A 22483-nucleotide genomic window follows, 5' to 3' on the forward strand; every position below is an offset into this window, starting at 1 on the left:
TTAACAATGAATCACAGGCACAGTGCACATCTTTAATCTTAGCTACTTGGAAAGCTGAGATAGAACAATCACAAGTTGGAGGGTAGCCTGGGCAATTTAGCAAGTCCCTGTCTCAAAAATCAAAAAGGGCTAGGAATGTAGCTCAGTGGTAGAGCACTGGCCTAGCATGCAGAGGGCTGTGGATCCAATCTCCAGTACTGGGAGGAAAAATGACTACTGGGAAAAGAATATCACACGCATGGACATTAGGTAGGATTGACTAAAACAAAGGGATCATCTGAGGAAGCAAAGTAAAAACTGATGCTACTAAAATAAACAGACAAGCAAATTGGGTAAGAATCTTTAATTGTGTATGATAAATAACAGAAGCCATTTTAAGTTACAAATGATGATACATTTTCAAAGATGTAGTGGTAAAAATGCGACAATGTACACACAAAGGAAAAAAAATCACATAACTTTTTATTTTGTATGTATTTAAAAAGCTTTGATAGGCTTCATTCATACATTTTTATCATATTGCTCTTGTACAAACATTAAAAGGAAAGTAAAAGCAATATACATTCAAAGAATGATCAGCAAGTATTTCCTTAAAGAAGTCATAAAGAACCACGGTCAGAGCTGGGTGCAGTGGTGCATGCTTATAATCTCAGTGACTTTCGAGGCCAAGGCAGGAGGATCCCAAGTTTGAGGCCAGCTCAGCAACTCTGCAAGGCCCTAAGCAACTTAGTGAGACCCTGTCTCAAAAAGATAAAATAAAACGGGTTAGGAGTAGCTCAGTGGTTCAGCATCCATGGGTTCAATCAATCCCTGGTACCAAAAACAACAACAAAATATTAACTTAAAGGAAATACAATGAATCGGTAATAACCTCTCCATACCTCACTTCTTCACCTGTAAAACTGGAAGAGGCTTACAGAAACTGAGTAGGGTTGTTAGGATAGCAAAACAGGTTTATCAATCTAAAGCCCACATCAGGCATGTAAGACACCATGAAAAGTGTTTTATAAGCTTCAGTAAGGTAGTGTTGTTTTTTGTTTGTTTTTGTTTTTAATAACTATGCCCTCCACTATTGAGATGCAATCAAAATAACAAGTTATTATTTTGAAAAAACAATAGCAAAGAATCTCAAGATCTGGGGCCTGTGTCGTTAAATCAAATATCTTTTGAATTATTAGTTGGCAGTAAAATTAACAGTGGGTCAAGACTAGTAAGGGGGCAGGGGTGGGGTGGGGAGAGTGGAAAAAAATCAGCCGCAAGCAGCAAGTATTTTTCTTCTGAAATGTTTCATTACTATAGAGGCCTGTCTGTGTGTACTTGATTAAATACTAAAAGTATTTTGTAATGTAGACTTCAAAGAAGTTTGTAGTCCAGGAAGCACCTGGATGTCAGTTCGACATCTGTATCTGTATTTCTCCTTAAGACACTCCAAAAGTAGTGTCAGCTCTACTTTGGGAAAAAAATTGTTTTGGGGGATGGATCTGGGGATTGAACCCAGGGACTTTCTCCCACTGAGCTACATCTCTCCAATCCTTTTTTACTTTTGAGACAAGCTGTAACTGAGGGTCTTGCTAAATTGGTAGGCTTCATTCATCCATTTTTTAAAAATATTTTTTTAGATGTTGATGGATCTTTATTTTATTCATTTATTTATATGGGTGCTGAGAATCAAACCCAGGACTTCACACATGCTGGGCAAGTGCTCTACCACTGAGCCACAACTCCAGCCCCTCATTCATACATTTTTATCATATTGCTCTTGTACAAACGTTAAAAGGAAAATAAAAGCAAAATACATTCAAAGAATGATCAGTAAGTATTTCCTTAAAGAAGTCATAAAGAACTAAGGTCAGAGCTGGGTGCAGTGGTGCAGTGACTAAGTTACTGAGGGTCTTGCCAACTAATAATTCTCAGGCTGGCCTTGGAGCTTGTCATTCTCCTGCCTCAGCCTAGTGAGTTGCTGGGATTACAGGTTTTCAACACCATGTCCAGCTTACTGTGGGACACTTTGCTAAACTCTTAAATAATGAAAAATAGGAACCTAATAAAATGATGCTAAGGAGATATCTCTTTCAACGTGTAAAATGTTTGTAAATGTTTTGTCTCAACCTATTGCATTAAATTTTTTGAAACGTTTTGTAGCATTTGAAACAGTGATGCTCACTAGCTTTTAAAACAGTCATGCATAAATTAACTATCATCATTATCCTTAATATGTGTGAGTACCAACAGACCAACTGCGTAGGGCAGCTTTAAGGTACTGTAAATATTAACTTAATAATCATAGAGCTCACAGCCTCTAAATAGCACATGATCATGTACACCAAATTAGTTCTGATTTTAAAAACAAAGTCTGAAACAGTACATCTTGTTAATCCTTTAAAAATGCATAATTATGATTCATACTTTGAATAAAGCAAAATTACATGACTTGTGATTGCTGCTTTGAATATAACCTGAAAGAAAATGAGTGTAATGACACCAAGTTGTTAGAGAAATATCTAACGCACATGCTAAGTGAAATTAAAAAAAAATCGAACAGTTGGCAAAATTTAAGAGGTGTATTACGATCTTCCTAATATCCTAAATGTATTTTGGTAAAGGATTAATGCCACATAAACTTGCCTCTAAATTTTGTTGAATGGTCCCTGTACTAGCCTTTACGGTATTTGAAGGCAAGAATTTCCCACAGTAACTTATTTAGTGGCCTTCAATATAAATATTTGCAGTACTTATTACATTCTAGAATTTTGTGGGGGACAGTAACCAGGGATTGAGGCCATGGGTGCTTGACACATCCCCAGCCCTTTTTCTTTTTTTATTTTATGAAAGAGTGTCATCATGTTGTTTAGAGCCTCCCAATGTTGCTGAAGCTGGCTTTGAACCTGTGATCCTCCTGTCTCAGCCTCTCAAGCCACTGGGATTATAAGCGTGTGGCATCACGCTGGGCTCAACAAATACTTCTGTCAACTGTAGCAAGCTCCCCAAAATGTTCCAGGAATTTAAGTTAATAATGAATCATTTCATCAGTGTGGTGGCACATGCCTGTAATCCTAGTTACCTGGGGAGGCTGAAGCAGGAGTACCACAACTTCATGGCTGCGTAGGCAAGTTAGCAAGAACTTACCTTGTCTCAAAATCAAAACAAAAAGGGCTGGTGATGTAGTTCAGTGGTATTGTGCTTACCTGGCACATGTGAGGGCCTGAGTTCTATCACCAATATTGGGTGTGGGGGAATTCCTAATCTTAAATTTTCATGAATTTAAGGGAGATAAAAAATTTACAGTTGTGTGATATGGAACAGTGGGATTAATGATTACCAGTCTGTTTAGAAGTTGGAAGCTGCCAATGCCCAAGCTGTTTTAAAGGATGACTTAGAAAGTAAGTGGGCAAGAACATTTCCAGGCAGGCAAATTTACATAAGGCATGTATAAAGGAGAAAGATACCAGGAGATAAAATTGTAGAAATGGACTAGGGCCTAATCATGGACATTTTCTGTGCCACTAAGAGGTTTAAATTGTATCTAGTACCCAAAAGGAAGTGAAGACTGTTAGGAAGGAAAGAGGCAGGGTTACAGTAGTCTTGGATGGAGTAAATAATGGAGACTAGCAGGGGGTCAGTACAGGTACAAATTGAGGACCTGAATAAGACATGGGGCACTGCCAACAAATGCTTATTAATAGAATGTACACCACTGTAGAACCAGGTATTGCAGAAACAGTTCATCTTTTAAAAATAGCTTATAGTCAGCAGTTCAGGCACTCAAAAGATTAAATGTGAGTTTCTTGAGATTGCAGGCATGTCAGGGAAAGAAAATTCAACACTGAAGTTGAGGCCTGAAGAAAAAATAGGATTTTAAAGATTTGAATTGATTTGAAGTACTTTGGGAAGAATACTTATGCAAAGATGCCAAGTGTCTTTTTTCTCATCTCACCCAGCACCTTATCTTTGCATTATTCACAGTGTGTTACAATTACCTAAGAACTTGGAAGAGAACCAAATAAATGGACAAGGACATAGGAGCACCCAAAAGGGATATAGAACAAAAGGAGATACAGCTTCGAAGGGAAGGGAGAGATATGAAACTGATATAATGGCAAATGACTTAGAAAATTCAAAACAGTTTTAACACTCTTCATTTAGTTATGTGATGCTCCCTTCCTTGTTTATTAAGGGAGAGGACAGAGGGCATTCAGCATGCTTGGTATGAAGGAAAATAAACATGGATTTATACTATGGACACATGTACTCACTATTAATAACATATTTCTAGCCTGGTGTGGAGGCACACGTCTGTAATCCCAGCAGCTAGGGAGGCTGAGGCAGAAGGATTGTGAGTTCAAAGCCAGCCTCAGCAACTTAATGAGGCACTAAGTAACTCAGAGAGACCCTGTCTCTAAATAAAATACAAAAAAGGGCTTGGGATGTGGTTCAGTGGTTGAGTGCCCCTGGATTCACTCCCTAGTACCAAAACAAATAAAACAACATTTCCTTAAGATATACAACCTAAACATTTACAATGGAGGTGTAAAATAAGGTGTGAATCAGTCATTTCTGGTTTTTTTTTTTTTTTTTTTTTTTGCCAATCCTATGACTAAGAGAAAATTGAGATTAACTTTTTTTCATAGAACTCAGACCAAGTAAACATTTTATTATTTAATAGATTGTCATGGGTGTAAGTAAAATTTTCACATCTTAAGTTGGATTGTATTTGTAATGAGGAATGTCACTGATAAACTAAGAGGAAGAACAAGTACCAATATGTTCTTTAGAGGTTTTACATTGTTGTTTCCCATGGTTGATATATGGCCCAAATCATCCTTACGAAGTATTTTCTATGTGCTAATTACTATGCTGTGACTGATTTCTTCAGACTTGCCAGTTTACACCTTTCCCTAAGGAATAATAGCAATTTAATGCTTAATTTTCACTGCTGCTCTATTTTGCTGGAGTGGTGAGATACAATTCCAGCTTTAAAAAACTGAACAAGCAACATGACACGCCAAAGATCATAGAGATTTCTCTGCAGACATTTTATATGTAGTACTGCAAATTTAAAAACACAGTGGTAAACACAGCCTAGCTTTATTAACTTTCAGACACCTGGTCAGTGTGGTGGGAACTGGGAATCACTAATGCTTACCAGTCAGTGGTTCTCACTATCCACCATAAATGTAAAAGACAGCAATCCCTGCTTAGTTTGGTGTCCTTTTACTGCTAGACAACTCTTAAGTTCTGGTAACATAAAAGTCTGACCTCTGAACTTTTTTACATTAACCAGATATTCCTGGATATTACAGGAATTTTAAAAGTATTATATAATTATTCTACGCTTAACATTCACTCTTCAGATTTTAAAACGCGAGCTCTGTGGGTGGCTTCCAGTCACTGCTTGGGACTGATTATGTTCACAGAGCCAGGATTCCCCTGAAACTCTCTCCCGTCCTTGAGTGTTCTCGTTAACCATTAACCTACTGAAGTACTCAGTACTTACAAAGCTGAAAACCGGTAGTGGTAGCGCTTACAATTCCATTCCAATCGACCTAGCATTAATTCCCTCTGGGATGTTTTCTTTGCCTTATCAGGTCTGAACAAAAGGATGCCACCGGACCCTTGAGAAGACACTAAGGCACAGTTCCAGCGGTTGGGGGCCCTGGTGGCAGAATTACTCCACAAGGGCACAGACCTCCAGGTAACTCATGCTGTCGCCTTTATCCCACCCTTGGGCTATCCTGAAAACAAGACTATGGGGGCCCCCAAACTCTGGGTGGTCTCGCTCCCCGCCCGCCATAGGTGAGGGAAATAACTTTTTTTAGCTGGGACTGATCCAAAATTCAGCGGGGGGGGTCTGCCCTAGCTCGGGCCTACTCGCTGTACCAAAGGAAGGTCAAACTCACCTTGGGGAAGTCGCGCCAGGACGGCGACTAGCACACACCAGCAAAATCTTCCCAGGTCAGGGCAGGACAGCTAAGTTGCCAGGCAAGCCCAACGCCACCGGAGGCGGAGCCGCCCCTTTCCCGGCAGCCTACGGACTTCCGGTCCTGCGCAAACGATAACCTACGCCTCCCGGTGCGCCCCTCCCCCGCAGCTGGCTGTTTCCCGGCGTGCTCCGCGGAGGAAGAGTCGGAGTCGACAATAACAAACCCAGCCGCGGCCGTGTCCGCGGCCCTGCCAAGCCCTCGGCACTGTTTCGGGGTCCTCGGGTTGCCCGGGCCCCTCGGCTCTGACTGGCCGCGGTCCCGCTGATTCCCGGTCCTCTAACCAGAGCCGAGGGGCCTGACTGCGTCCTTTTACGCCCTGACCCCTCCCTTCTACCAGTAGTTCGGGGCCGCGGCGGGCGGGCGGGCGCCCGGGACACCGGCGGTTGTGTCGGTTGGCAGTGCCGAATGGGCGGTTGGTAGCCGCCGCTGAGGACGAGGCGGTGGCGGAAGATGGTGCCGGGGGCCGCCGGCTCTGCTGTCGCCGGCGGAGGAGAAGGCGCTGCCGGGTAAGTGTCGCCGCCGCCCGCATCCCCTTCCCCCATCTGGACACCACTGCCGCTCGGCGGTCCTTGGCAGTGTGGGTCGGGGGCGCTGGGTCCCGGCCGCGCAGGTGTGTTCGCCATGGTGCCGGGATTCCGGCCCCCGCAGGTGTTGCACAGAGGCCGCCTTCCCCGCGTCAGCTCTCGGAGACAAAAGCGGTTCGAGTCGATGCTCCACGGGGCCGCGGGGTGTATGAGGCTGCCTGTGGCTTCCTCACCAAAGGTCCCCAGGGCCACTTCTTGAGAGCGCTGCTGTTCAACACCTGGTGAAATTACGGGAGTGGCCGAGGGCAAGAGAAGCCCGAACCCACCGGGATGCAGCCTCACCCTGGTCACCATAGCCAGTGCTCAGCTCTAGAGGTGTGTTGGGCTAAAGAAACCGGAGAGTGGGATTGGGTCGAGGCGCAGAATGGGAGGAACCTAGAGATGAGGTTTTTGTCCGACCCCCCGGAGTGCGAGGATCGGTGTAAAGTTACTCCTAGGAATGACTCAGCCTCCGCCCGCCTCACTGATAGATTTGGGATGGGGTGTGTGTGCGGATTTCACAACTTTGGTAGAAACAAAAATACATTTACTAACAAGAGAAGAGGCAGCTTCTGAGTGGAGTGGCAATAGTTTCTTCCGCCGGCCCGTGGATGTGCTGTGTTTTCTGTTTATGGTTTCGTAATCTAGGCTTCTCCGATGTGACTCCTAAGTGTGGTCATATCATGAAGTGGTATAGGTAGGCCTGGATGCCAAGGAACACTAATGTGCTTACCATTGAAAAAGTCACTACGGGACATGGTAATGTTCTCGTCTGCTATGAACATTAAAAAGCACCCGTTTTACTAACCTTTTTTTTAAGTGTAGTTTAGAAGTTTTTGTATTGATGGGTTTGTGTCATTTATGTGAAGGCTTGGAAAGTTAGCAGTTTTAAAAAGACTTTTAAAAAGGCTTGAGTGTTCAATCAAGAATGTTATCACTTATTGTAAGTGATAAAAAGATAGTCCTTGCACTTGTGGTCAGATGAGAAGTGAAAGGGAATTCTGAAGGAAGTTGGCTGATTTTATTATTTGGGTTATTGGATCTGTAAGAGGACCATAACTACGAGTGTGAAATACTTTTTTGTATTTAGTGTTGTTAACAACGTGGCTTGAATAAACATATTTTCTCAGTAATATGCCTGTCTTTTTTTAACGTTTATGATTGTCTACAAAACACTAGATAGTTTTATTTAATGGATGCTTTAGGTATGTTTGTTGATAAATCTCTGATGGATATTTGATATGGGCTTAGGGCATGTTTTATTTTATTTTATTTTTTTTCAGGCTGTGTCTTTGTTTATTTATTTAGGTACTGGGGATTAAATCCACGTGTGCTTTACCACTGAGCTACATCCCAAGCCCTTTTTCTTTTTATTTTGAAACAAGGTCTCATTAAGTTGCTGAAGATGGTCTTAGGCTTGAGGCACTGCACCTGGCTTCAGGCTGTGTTTTAAAATCATTTAGTCTTGTTTTAAATCTTTAATGTTAATCAAATTGAATAGTATTTTTGGGCCTGATCAGGATGTCAGTGAAGACAGTGAACAGTACTCTTGGCTTTAAAAGTTTTTCTGGGCCTTGCTGACAAACAGCAGGTCAGAATGCATAGCAGATGGACTTTACAAATTAAATTCATGAAGGCCAAAAAGGCAGAGTTATGTTTTGTTTTGCTTTTTTTTTTTTGAGCAAAGGGGATCCAACCCAGGGCCTCTCACATGCTAGGCACGCACTTTACCACTGAGCCACATCCCAGCCCCAAGACCTCTTTTGAATGCCATAGTGTTAAACTTAAATTTTATGTAAGTTTGAAAGATTTTTTATTTGGCTTCTAATTTAGGAATTCTCTTTAAAATTTTATTTACATTTAGCATGTATTTGAGGACTGTATGCTTTACCTTGTACATGTATATCACTTGATTATTTTTTTGGTATTCGGGGTTGAACCCAGAGGCTCTTTATTTACTACATCCACAGTGTCCCCACCCTTTTAATACTAATATATATATGGTGAGAGGTGGGGGGGTAGGGATACACCAAGAGCCTTGCTGAATTACAGAGGCTGGTCTCAAACTTGTGATCCTCCTGTCAGCTGTCTGAGTTGCTGGGATTATTTTAGTTTCTAGAAGAAAGGCTAGTAAAATTTTTTCATTCAGGTAATAATATTCTCTTGCCCCAATTACACTGTTTTGTCAGAAATACTGGCTGAGGAAGCATAAATGAAAATCTAGCAATTCCTTTCTACCAGTATTCATGATCTTCACAAACACTCATGATCCTTTTTGTTATTTACTTACCACAGTGAAGAGACTCAATTATTAACTCTGGAATGTTAGAATTTTTTATGGGCTATGAAACTGCAGCACTGAAACAAGAAGAAGAGTTTTTAAGAAGTTGTTCCTTTGAAAAGTAAAATTGGAGTCATGTATAAAAACAACTATGGGCATTATTGGAACATCAAGGAATTTGAGCTTCTGTAGGGTTTAGGAGGAGATTTGGGGGAGGAAAAAGCATAAGGTAACATGGATAAGTCTCTTTGTCTCTATTTAAAAATTCCTAGCTATTTCAGAGTTGTGACTTACACTTATTGTGTACCTACTAGGTACTGCTCCAGAAGATGGGGATGCAGCAGTGAACAAACCCAAATCCCTGTCTTCATTAAAAATAAAATGGATAGTACAATAATTGCTAAGGAGAAAAGGCAGGGATGGGAGGATTGAGGAATGGATTTGAAACTTTAGATACTATGGCCAGTGAAGGCCTAGGTGACTGGCTTTTGACTAAAGACCCAAGAGAATTAAGGGGGGTGGGGGTTAGATGCTTGTCCATCTGGGAAAAGGAATATTTTTGACACAAGGAATTGTAAGTGTGAAGGCTCGGGAGATTCAAGGCATGTATAAGGAAAAATGAAGAGGTTTCTGAAGATGGACTGGCATGAGTGAGGGGGAAGAGTAGAAAAATGGGATTGTACAAATAATTAAGTCACAGTAAGGAAACTGTAATATACTCTACAGGCTGCATGTATAAAGGCCCAGAGGTGGGTTCCAGGAAACCCAGCAAGATTTGGAAAGCAGTTGGAATCAAATTCATTCCTTCCCGAAAATTCCTGCAACACACAGCTCCAGTAATGTGCCAGTGGACTAGAGGGACTAGTTGTGTATGTATATTTATAGGAAATAGTGAATCATTGGAAATTTGTGTAAAATGACAAATGTAGATTGCTTTGAGGTGGTAGGATGGATAGAAGACTAGCAGATTGTGGAGTTCTAGGTTGAAGAGTGTGTACTCACTGTCGGATAAAAGAATGTAAAGGTTATTACATTTTTCTGATTCTTCATATTGGACTTAGGAAACCTGATTTGCCTATAAATTGAACCTCCATTGTCCATGGCCCTGAGACCATGGCCTTTCTTTGCATCTCTCTGTAAAATTAAGGTTCTGATAAATTAGTTTTTGCAAGTACATGCAGTACTTGAGTGTTAATGGCATCCTTTCTTTTATTGGTTAGTTTTTGCTTTCACAGCTACTCAGTGAGTGCCCTAAGGATTGTGGAATAACAATTTTTTCCTTCATCCATGATTTTGTTTTTCAAATTTTTATGCTTTATTGGTTTATAATTATGCTGATATGGAAATAATTGATCTATTTGTTTTGTTACTGACTCAATTATCCAGGTAGTCTTTCTCTTCATAATCTACATCTAACAGTTGGTCAGTAACTGTCCAGCACATCTGTTGAAATTTTAATTCAGTACCATACTACTTATCTCCATGGCCTTTGGTAACTATTTTACTGAAGATGACAGATTTGCATATGCTTCTTTTTTGCAGAGTGGGGGTGATGCTGGGGATTTAACCCAGGGGCACTCAACCCCTGAGCCACATCTCCAGCCCTTTTTATTTGTTTCAAAACAGGATATCACTAGGTTTCTAAGGGTCTCACTAAGTTGCTGAGGCTGGTCTTGAACTTGGAATCCTCCTGCCTCAGCTTCCTGAGTTGCTGAGATTACAGGTGTGCACCACTGCACCCAGTAGCACATGCTTTTTTGATATTGCTGTTTACAGGTAGTCTCGGTTTAATACAAGCTAATTTTAATATTTGTCATAGGTAATTTAAAATGAATTTAAATTTAATTTAATACATATTTTACTTTTAAAATATGTATTAAAAAACATGCAACCAGATTATTTTCACTCAAGTCATGCACTTTATCTTTTTTTTTTTAATGAATGATAGGACACAAATGGATGATGTGTTTGTACTGATGCAGATAGATTTATATGATTCAAGCAAGGTACATAGATTCATGTATAGCACCATCTCATTTTTATAAAACCAAATAAATATGTATCTCTATGTCTCCTATATACTTAGGGAATAAGTCTGGGATATAAACTCTAAACTTTTTCATTTTTGTTGTTAAATACATTTTTGGTCTGCAATTTTTGCTTTCCTGTTTGCTGTCTTTGGGCACTAACTTTCAAATGCTGCCTTCTAATTTGGTGCTGTCCTTACATGAGGCAGCTTGGCTAGTTGCAGACATACATTTGGGAGACCCTAGACCTTTATGAAGATAGTTTTCTTTTGGAGAATGTGAAGAAGATGTATGATTTATTCTTCTTGCCTTTTTTCTCCTCTTTTCCTCTTGGCAGAGAAAAGGGAATACATCTTTTTTGGAGAGGCTAGTGCCCAGTTTTCAGTCCTTGGGCAACCTGGTCACTCCATTTGTAGAAGCATTATTTTCATTGCTTCTGTAACTGGTAAACCTTCAGTTACATCGAATTGCTAAGAATTGCATTTCGCAGAGTTAGGACACTGGCAAAATTATTCTGATTTATCTTTTCTTTATAAAGCATTTAGTTTGCCTTATCTGATAACATCCACATCTCATGTGTTCTATTCAGCTTGAAAGCAGCTTTAAAGTATTTGTAGTCCTAGCCCCTGGTACAATATCTGGCATACTTAGAAACTCCCAAATTATTTGGTGAATAATGAATGAATGTTTAGTATTGAAGTTCAGAATTCATCTTCACAATTTTCTCCTTTTCATCTCTTCATATAAAGGTGCTAATTCTAAGTTTTGACTACATTAAAACTTGCAGTGGGCTGGAATGATTGGCTAGTCATTGTGGTTGTAATCTCACAATATTAATCTCCAGTTGTTAAATTGGATGGACAGTGTTTTATGAGATGCCTTCTGCTTCTTTTATGTATGGGCATATAAGTTCAGTTGTTACTCTGACACATCTGGAAATAAATGTAGTAGAGTCCATAATTTTTTAAATATCCCTTCCCTTTTTCCTCTTACTTAGAGCCAAGGGGAAGGATTTAAGAAGAACAAATTGTCCATTCATGATGTGATTTTTTTTTAAACCTACATAATTCATACTACATTATGTATACTTAGTTAGGAGCTCTATAAATTGAGAAGAGGGAAAAATAACACCTTGGGTCACTTGTGGCCAGGTAACACTTTCCAGAAATTGCAATAGGACTTTAAATTTTAGAAAAACAGATATGGGAATTTTACCTGGCAGGAATATGTAGAGTGAAAATAGGTTTCATGTACAGACTACTTGTAGAGAGATGGGTAATTATGAAGCTATTGAATGTTGAAGTTTAACTAGACCCATAATTGCCATTATTTTTGAAATTTTTAGTATTTTCCTGGCACTGAGTCTGAAATACATTATTCCTATCTCACCTACTTTATAAAAGGTATGCTTTGGGCTGGGGATGTGGCTCAAGCGGTAGCGCGCTCACCTGGCATGCGTGCGGCCTGGGTTCGATCCTCAGCACCACATACAAACAAAGATGTTGTGTCCGCCGAAAACTGAAAAATAAATATTAAAAATTAAAAAATATATATATAAAAAATATAAAAGGTATGCTTTTAGTTTATAGATCATATTGATATGCAGACACTGGATGGATGGATTTAAATACAGATAAATCTTATTCCAAAGACTACTACCATTTGAAAGTTACTTAAGCCTATATCAGAGTTGATATTTTCACATACTTAAAGGGGTTGGCAGATAATGAAATTAAATGAAATCATCTGGGTACTGAGCCAGAGGTCACAGGAAAGGTAGCTGCAAATAAACCACAGCATGTTGGGCCATTTGTACCTTTCTGTAGGCAGTTGGAAGGCTCTCTAGGGAAGACAGCTGAGGAGGGAAGCAGCCTGACTATAATAGATTTATTATGATTGATTGTACTACTGTGGATTGAACCCCCAGTGGTGCTCTACCACTGAGCTATGTTCAAGATCTTCTAAGTTGCCCAGGTTGGCCTTGAACTTGCAATCAAAATGCCTGAGCTTCCAGAGACACCTCCCAAGACATTGGGATCACTGGTTTGTCCCTGGCTTGATTTCAGTTTTACTTTCAACATTATCATTTTTCTCCTTAAGTGCTGAAAATTGAATCCAGGGATGCTCTTACTACTGAGCTACATCCCCAGCCCTGAGGATAGGGATTTAAAAGGCAGAGAGAATTTGCAGGCTTACTACTTTAGTTAAGGGTATGACATGGGAAAACAAGGGTTTAGTTATAAAGGAAAAAAATACATAGGATTTAGACAGAAAAAGTTGAGGGTAGCAGAATGATAGTTTTGTGTACAATGAAGTTTGGGAATAATTTTAAACAAAAAGCACTGAATTGAAATCTAGGCATGTTGGGTTGGGAGTATAGCTTCTACTTAGCATGCTGTGTTCAGTTCAGCATCAAGGTGTGGCATAAGTTTAGATACATTGTTAGAGTTAATTATAGGATTTATAATTGGAAATATTTCACATCAGGTAGTGCTAGTCCTGACCTCGTGATAAGAATTCTGGATTCATTAATGACATTAGCTGATGCTTGTATTGTACGTTATAGTTTGCACAACTCATATATGTGAACATTATTCCTTAAAGCCTCAAAAATCATCCTAAGTAATTTTTTTTTTTTTTTTTTTTTGCGGGGGAGGGAAGCATGTCCTCAGGGATTGAACCCATGGCCATTTAATCATTGAGCCACATCTCCAGCCCCTTTGGAAATAGTCTTGCCAAGTTGCTTAGGGCCTCACTAAGTTTCTGGCCTTGAACCTGATCATCCTGCCTCAGCCTTTCCAGTCCCTGGAATTATAGGTTTGTGCACCATGCCCTCTAAAGTCATTTCTTTCTTTTTGTAATTAAATAAAAACTTGTAAGATGGATTCAATCAAAGGTACATAATTAGTAGGAGTACTACTTCAATGTAGGTCTTGTGATTCCACATCTCAATTCTTTTCACAATTCTAGTCTCTCTCTTTTTATATAATTGGTGGAATGATCAGGAATTTAGAATGGTGTGGGGCAGAACTCCACTGGGATCTCACATTGAATGCTGAAATGAGGAAAACTGGGAACTTTGTCTTGCACTCTTAGTTCTAGGACAAAAAGTGAAGGTTACTGTGTAATGCATAGAGTATTCTTTTTCTTTCTAAAAACAGAAATAAGTTTTATTCTATTGATTATAAATGTGATTTTTTTTTCATAAAAAGAAAGAAATCAGAGAAAGTGAAAGGCCTAGAGATATAGCCAGTGTTGAAAAGATTTGTGGTAAATAGTTCCAGTTTTTTGTTGTTGTTGTTTTTGTTTTTGATGTGTGTGTCCAGGAATTGAACCCAGGGTGCAGGGCACTTAAACACTGAGCCACATCCCCAGCACCCTGCCTCTGTTTTTTTTTTTGGTACTGGGGAATGAACCAAGGGACACCCAATCACTGAGCCACACCCCCAACCCTTTTCTGCATTTTATTTAGAGACAGAGTCTCAGTGAGTTGCTTAGGGCCTCCCTAAATTGCTGAGACTTTGAACTCACAATCCTTCTGCCTCAGCCTCCCGAGTTGGGATTACTGGTGTGTGCTACCACTCCTGGCTAAATAGTTGCAGACTTTTTGGTGTGGGAGGTTGGTACCAGGGATTGAACTCAGGGACACTCAACCACGATCCACATTCCCAGCCCTATTTCGTATTTTATTTAGAGACAGGGGCTCACTGACTTGTTTAGTGCCTCACTGAGGCCGAATCTGGCTTTGAACTGTGATCTTTCCATCTCAGCTTCCTATGGGACTACAGGCATGTACCACTGCACCAGGCTAGTTGCAGACTTTTTTGATGCTTGTATACAAACACACACACACTCCTTTGCATTAGTTATAAAATAAAAATAAAATCCACAATCTGAAATCATGTGATATGAGTCATAATTTATGTAAACCACACTTTAATGGTAGTCCGTTTCCTAATTTTTTATTGTTGATAATAATGGTGTAAGAAAACCGATGGGTTTATATACCTTTGTACATTTGTCTTATTTACTTCCAGTATATTTACACAGAATTTCCAGTTTGTACATTTTTGATACACATTGCTGATTAGATTTCCTCAGAAGTTACACAGATTTATATTCTTGTCAGAGATGTGCACGTGTGCTCTCACTGTTATCTTATCAACACTTAGTAGCATTTTAATCATTATTGATATTACAAAGGATAAAAAATGGTATACTGTGTAACTTTATTCTCATTTTTAAGTGAGCATGTACATTTAGATAGTATATTTTTCCCTATGTTATGAGTAGCCACTGGTCATAATACTATTGCTTGAAAAATTCACTCTTTTACCCTTTTGAAAATTTTACCTTTATTGTATATTTCTGTGTGTGTATCTAAACATTTAACTGGATCTGTTCTGTTTGGTATGTTATCTATCACAATCTCACAAAGTTAATTGTTGTGAGTTTAAGAATATAATAGATGTATTTTGACAGTTCTCTCTTGTGATGTCTCAGTACAGTTTATATAGTAGACACTTAATATAATTGTTCCTAAATGAACAGACACTAAGGACAGTGGGCAGAAGGCCAAGTATTATGTGATTTAATTTTATAAAAATTAGAAAGAATTTTTATATAAAATCAGCATGATTTCAGATTTTGGAAAGTGTTGGTGAAAAGTAATTCAGCTGACCCTCCATACCCATGGGTTCGAAATCGACAGATTTAACTAACCTTGTATTGAAAATACTTAAAAAATATTGTTTGTACTAAACGCACAAACTTTTCTAGCCATCAACAATTCAGTGTAACAGCTATTTACACTGTGGTAAGTATCATACTCTAGAGATATGATACTTACCCCCCCCCCCTTTTTTTTTTGTAAGAGACTTTCTGCAGATTTTGGTATCTGGAGAATCCTGAGACTAGACCCTGTGGAATATCGGATGACTGAATATATAATACTTAACTACTAGTCTTGTATATTTTGAGTTTTAATTTTTTATTCCTTCATCTGAAGTTGATTTTATGCTAATACCTGATAATTATGTACAGTAAATTACTTCTAGATCATGTAGATTTAACCCACTTATGGAATTTAATGGATTTTACTTAATGAAAATGTGCATAATGAACAATCCCAAAGTTACAAGTTTACAAGAGGATTAACTTTTTAATGAGTGTTTTCTTAAAAAGAAGCCAGTTGGGGTGGGGGGGGTGTCAAGAAGCCAGTGGTTTAAACTTATCCTCTTAAGTTTTAGTGATGTGTGATGATTAGTGAGGGAAAATTGTTTTTCTAATTGGATCTTGATTTCACAAATCCCCCCTTTTTTTTAATGTTACCTTCTTTATTTAAATTTTTGTCCATTCCTTCTTTTTGGGGGGTGAGTAGGTACCAGGGATTGAACTCAGGGGCACTTGACCACTGAGCTACATCTCCAGCCCTATTTTCTATTTTATTTAGAGAGAGAGTCTTACTGAGTTGCTTAGCACCTCACTTTTTTTCTGAGGCTGGCTTTGAACTTGCAGTCCTCCTGACTCACCCTCCCAAGCTGCTGGGATGACAGGTGTGCACCACCGGGCCTGGCCATTCCTTCTTAATAAAACTTTGGTATACTGTCCTTCATAATATTTAATATTACACTATGTTATGCTGTTCATTTCCTGCAATGAAGTTTTGGAAGGTAGATAGGATGTACTTTTTATCTCTGACTGGAAGACATTTTTTTTTTAATTTAGTATTTTTTTTCAATGACCATACATTAGTACTGGTTTAGAGTATAATCTTATTGTATGGCATTTTTGGAACATTGGAGGAATCGTCTAGTTTACCTCATGCCTTTTTTGGATGAAGAAACAGATATGGAGAAATCAAGTTATTTGCCGTCAGGGTCATGGGAGTAAAGCTCTGAAACCAGGACTCAAACCCTTCTGCCTGAGTATCTTTTATTTTAGGGTAACCAGATATGTGCTTGGTTATATATATCCCTTTTTGCTGAGCCATTAACAGTTAAATTCCCTCTAAAAAGGAGGGAGTTCAGCTTTGTTGGATCATCTTTTAATAACTACTGTGGATTCTCTTTGATCCACTGGCTTTCTAATTTCTGTTTGGGTTCTTGTTGTAGTTCTTATCCATGGTGTTTGCCTCAAACATTTATTTTCCACCATTTCTAGGTATTATATTATATACTGTAATGTTTAAAGAAAGGTGTAAGGTATGACCGTGTTTCCTGCAACCATTTACAATCAGCTTGGACATTGTAAGGTATTAGGCAAGTAGCACAAAAGGTGTTGCAGGGCCATCATTTATGTTAGAATTTGAAGCTGGGCTTTAAGTGCCTAAGGAACAGACCATTCACAGCCAGGAGACTGTGTGAAAGATGTGGAATGACATGAGTAAAGGCATGGAAAATCAAGGTTTATTCATCTCATGTCAAGAGATCATTTTAAATGGTGTGGTGCTCCATGTAATGAGCCATAGAAAGGTAATGGTGGAATGTCAGTCTAAAGAGTGTTTGAATAGATGTTCTGAAGCACTTTAGTTTGGGGAGAAGTGAAGGGGCATCCAAATAGGACCTAAGTTTGTTTTGTTGGTGTTGTCCTCTAGGATGGATTTCAAATGGGGTCTGCAAGTAGAAGCAGCTCAGGTAATTGTCAGAACTCCCAGGTATGTAGTACTAAGCAATGACTTGATAACTTCATGGTAATAAAGTATAATAGAGGGTACATAAAATTCAGGATTGTTAGCGGTGGAACCAAGCAGTATTTATTCACATAATGATATTAAGCCAAGTAGGTTACTTTTTTTTTTTTTAAATGTAAGATCCTGGGACCACATTGTCTAATAAATAAACTGCCAGAGATCAGCTAATTAAATGGATCTTTCTCAGTTATTTTTTTGCAGTGCTTGGCATTGAACCCATGGCCTCCCATATGGTAGGCAAATAAGTGTTGTACCCCACTTACCTTTTTTTTTTTTTTTTTAACTCAGCTTTTTTCTTTATGTAGAGTTTGCTAATACTATCCAAGAGTGCAGTTGTCTCTTCATTCAACAGATGCTTTTGAGCACTTGGTATTATGTGACAGTTAACTTCCTGTCCCTAAATAACATTTTTGGATTATTTACTGAAAAGTTTGGTTTGTGCTAAATAATCTCTATTACATGAAGTACTTGTTTTCTACATTACTTATATGAGGTAGGTTTTATAGCATTCCTGTTTATAGATTAAGGAATAGAAATTTAAATCAGTGTGTACTAATGAGGAAGGTTGTCATCCCCTTTCTCCAAATAATAAAGCCAAGCAAGTTATGGACTAGCTGAGGAAGGTGAAGATCAATAAATTTTATAGCTGTGACTTAAGATTATACAGAATTGGCCTTTATGAAGGTCTTATGATTTTTTTTGTGTGTGTGTGTTTGGTTATAAGGATGGAATCCAAGGTCTTGCTCATGTTCAGCAAGCACTCTGCCATTGGGCCACATCCCCAACCCAACATTTCTTTTAGTAGGAGAATTTAAATCAGCATGAATAAATGTATTCAGTAAAACCTGTAGGTTTTTATTTTACATACACAAAATTTATATTTCCATTCCCATTCCTTTATTGTATCTAATCTGTGAAATATGAAAAAACAACTCATAAAACCTTGCTTCTAAGCTATGGTGTGACCACCTAAAAATTAGTGTTCTGGAGTGAAATAACAGGTTGAGATAGTTTTTGTTTTGTCTTGTTTTATGTTTTTTGGTGTTGGGGGTTGAACCCAGGGCCTTGCACATGATAACAAAGCTCTCTACCACTGAACTACATCCCAGCCCAGAAATAGTTTTTGTAAAGAAGACTGTAGGAGTCTGAGAGCTAAGGTAAAGAGAGTACTTGCATTGCAGTTAGGCAGCTTTATGAAGACATTCAGGTGATGGAAAAGTGGTGTCTATGGGAGCAGAAGGTGGGCCAAATAAGATTGTACAGGGAACTAAGTATGTATAATCTAGTGGGTTCAATCCTTAGTACTGTTAAAAAATAAAATACAGATCTTCAAGACAGAGAATGAGTTTTGTGTGTTTCTGTAAATATGTGGCTGGAGTGCCTCATATATACAGTTTACCTTATAGAATCTAAAGTATGTAGGCCCATTGGGTGTCATCTCAGTCAGCTATCCTCTTAATGCAAGGATTGGTCCAGGGAAACTTAGGTAAATATTTCATTAATTTTAGAGTTTTTATTGAACCATAAGGCTGAATGGTTAGTCTGAAAATGAGAATCTTGAATATCCTTTATATTGGTTAGGTATTGGAATACAATGGAAGTTGTGATCTATATATTTCTGTATATGCTTACTTTTAGAAAGCTGTGATTTTTTAAAATATATGTTTTCAGTAGTTTTCTTTCCTTTTTTTTTTTTGATACTGGAGATTGAAGATACTATACCAACTGATCTCCATCCCTAGCCTATTTACTTGTCTATTTATTTTCAGTTAGGGTCTCACTGATTTGATGAGGGTCTTGATAAGTTGCTGAGGTTGGTCTCAAATTTGTGATTCTTCTGCCTCAGCTTCCTGAGGGATGACAAGTGTGTACCACTGTGCCTTACTATATTATATCTTCAAATATTGATGTTCATTTATTCATCTTTATTTAGTAAAGTATATTTAGTATTTATGCCTTGCAATGAAAACAGGGTGGTCATGTACATCATGCAGTATTATCATTTTTTGCATATTCTCATTCATGATTTGGGGGCAAATAGCATGGTGAGAAATGATATGATATGCTTAGTGCATGTTAATGATTGTTTTTGAGATATTATGGCAAAGAATTTTATAACCTGGTCTTACAGACATGAAAGACTACTTTTAGAGTATTCTATCCATTAACATGAGAAAGGATAATCTATAGGTTTGGGGGGAAATTTGATTTGTGTCCAGTATGAATAATGGAAGGGGGCTATACATTATTTATGTTTTTGTTCTTCTATAGATACAGTGCTAGTAGGGTAGGTATCAGTAGATGCACTTTTCTATAACAGTCTTTTATAAAATGGACTCCCTTTTGTGAAATAGCTTCTTTGGCATTGTCAAGCAATCTGAAAAGTCAGTTTATTGATCAAACCTTGATATGACTTTGTCCCCTAAGTGTGGGGAACCTCTGGAATTGTTCTTTATGTTTTGTTTTTATGTTTTTATAATTATTTCTTCCTATAGAAACCAGAAATGGGCAAGAGAAAAATGAGTCAGAACCTATGATTTTGTTTTAGTAGTTACCTCATGGCAGTCTTATTTGTTAATTCATTCCTTCATTCATTTGTTTTACTTTAGTGGAGGTTTAACTCAGGGGTGCTCTTCATCTACATCTACTACATCTCCAACCCTTTTTATTTTTTATTTAAGACAAGTTCTTGCTAAGTTGCCAAAGCTGGCCTTAAGCAAGATTCTCCTGTCTCAACCTTCCAAGTAGCTAGGATAACAGGTATGTAGCATGCTAGATTCAGTCTTCTTTTAACTGTACTTCCAACCACCTCCCTTTCTTTTATTATTTTGGTTCTATAATGTTTTGTTGTTAGTACTGGTAATGGGGATTGAAAACAGTGCCTTGCCCATTCCAGGCAGGCACTTTCCCATTGAGCTACATCTCCAGCCCTTTTTATTTTTTGAGGCAGGATCTCCATAAGTTGCTTAGGTTATCACTAAATTGCTGAGGCTGGACTCAAACTTGTGATCCTCTTGCCTCATCCTCCTGAGTTGCGGGAATTATAGACATGCACCCACCATACCTGACCCCACCCAGTTCTTTTTATTTTTTGAGACAGAGTCTAGCTAATTTGCTGAGACTGGCCTTGAATTTGCAATCCTTCTGTCTTAGCCCCCCAGTCACTGGGATTACAGGCATGGACTACTTTGCCTGACTTGTCGTGTAAATTTTGAGGCTAGATACCCCTACAATAGCTTTGTAAAGAAAATGTTATTTCTACTTTTGAGAAGAAGGTTGATTTTAAGAATGTTTCTTTTCTCAAATCACCAGCTGCTAAGAGGCAGAATAAGGACTTCAACCAGATCTTTTTTTTTTTTTTCCTCCCCTTCCCAGAGACAGATTTATTTAGTAAAGCATTCAGGGAGAGAATACTTTCTAGAGAAAATTTGGGCTATCTCAAGGGAAAAAAGTCTCTTGGGGCAAAGTCAGAAACACACATTCAAGGGAGAATGCCTGCTATCTTGAGTGAGGGGGTAAAGCTAGGAATGTACCTCAAGGGAGAATATAGCTCCCCCTGCCAGGGGGAGAGAACCACACCTTGGTGTGTGGTGTTAATATTTATAGAGAGACAATGCTGGGGGCTGGGCTAGAGATGGAGTCGGTGTGGAGTTAAACATTATGCAGTTTTCCCTGTGCTTAGAAATTGCCCTCATGTTACTTTTTTGCAGGCAAAGGCATGGTCAAGTACCCAGGCTAAGAATACTGCCTGGGTTTCCTTGGAATTCAAAGTGAACCAGATATTTTAAGCTTAATTTAAAGTAAATTGTTTTTAATTTAAAGTCAGTTGTTTTTTCTTCTGTTTAAGACAGATTATAACCCAAGGAAGTGGTGTATTCTGGCAGTGGCTCAATGTTTTCCTAAATTATTACTAACCCAATACCTGGCGGTACTTATGAACATTTCTGCATATTTTTCCTCTAATCATTTTTCTCCACATTCTTTTTACACATTTGTGATCATATTGTATGTATTATTCTTACTTAGCGTTGTAGTCCTTATTAAAAATGGTTCCATAGTGGGTTTTTATTATGTGTTTTACTTAGTTGTACATGACAGCAGAAATACATTTCCATTCATTGTACACAAATGAAGTGCAACATTTCAATTCTCTAGTTTACATGGTGTAGAGAGATACCATCCATGCAGTCGTACGTGTACCTAGGGTAATGATGTCCATCTCATTCCACCTTCTTTCCTACCCTCATAACCCTCCCTACCCTTCCTTTTGCCCAATCCAAAGTTCCTCCATTCTTCCCATGCCCTTCCATAATGTTTAAAATCCAGTTTTTCAATATGAATAAAAGAATGAATAGTCAAAAATTAATTAGTAAATTGGACTCAGTGACCCATGCCTGTAATCCCAGTGACTCTGGAGGTTAAGTCAAGAGCATTACAAGTTTGAGGCCAGCCTCAGCAACTTAAGGGGTGGCCCTAGGTGAAAATGAAAGGGGCTGGAGATATATAGCTCAGTGGGTAAACACCCCTGGATTCAATCCCCAGATCCCCCCAATATATAAATATATATAAAAACATGTAATGAAGTATCTTCTGTATATTTTAACTGTGTTTCAAAAATTATTATGGTGGGTTTTTATGGTATAGTTCTTGGATTACTGGAGATATAAATTTGTAAAACCTTTGCTTACCTATCACCATGAATACTCTGCTTTATAGAAAAGTCTTTATTATTTATAGCACATTCTCACCTAAAAGAAGTATGTTGAATATTATTAAAATAATATGATGATTTTTATATTTTTCTGTTATGGAAATTTATAGACATAAAATAGAGGGAATATTAAAACAAACTAATAAACCCATCTTCACTTGCCATGGAGTATAGTTCAACATTTTGTAGGTCCTGCCCCCTCTCCATTTCAGGGATTGAGCCCAGGGGG

The 22483-nt window shown here is 38.5% G+C and overlaps 1 protein-coding gene and 1 long non-coding RNA gene across 6 annotated transcripts in view; one reads left to right on the top strand and one right to left on the bottom strand.

Moving 5' to 3' along the window:
• Positions 1–441: 441 nt before the first annotated feature.
• LOC139702095 (uncharacterized) lies at positions 442–6027 on the bottom strand. Its single transcript, XR_011704694.1, has 2 exons — positions 5898–6027; positions 442–737 (listed from the first exon to the last, which is right to left on the bottom strand). It is a non-coding gene; the product is annotated as an uncharacterized lncRNA (long non-coding RNA).
• Rb1cc1 (RB1 inducible coiled-coil 1) overlaps positions 5549–22483 on the top strand; it is a 73337-nt gene continuing 56402 nt past the window's right edge. For 4 of the 5 annotated variants that reach the window (XM_027932780.2, XM_027932781.2, XM_071602369.1 and 1 more), the window contains exon 1: positions 6153–6487. The gene's annotated coding sequence lies outside the window, so the exon portion shown is untranslated. Of the gene's footprint in view, positions 5693–6152; positions 6488–22483 lie in introns of those variants that run through there. The other variant, XM_071602368.1, reaches the window with a different exon arrangement.

The sequence above is a fragment of the Marmota flaviventris genome, chromosome 15 (assembly GCF_047511675.1).
Source record: "Marmota flaviventris isolate mMarFla1 chromosome 15, mMarFla1.hap1, whole genome shotgun sequence".
Classification (NCBI taxonomy): domain Eukaryota; kingdom Metazoa; phylum Chordata; class Mammalia; order Rodentia; family Sciuridae; genus Marmota; species Marmota flaviventris.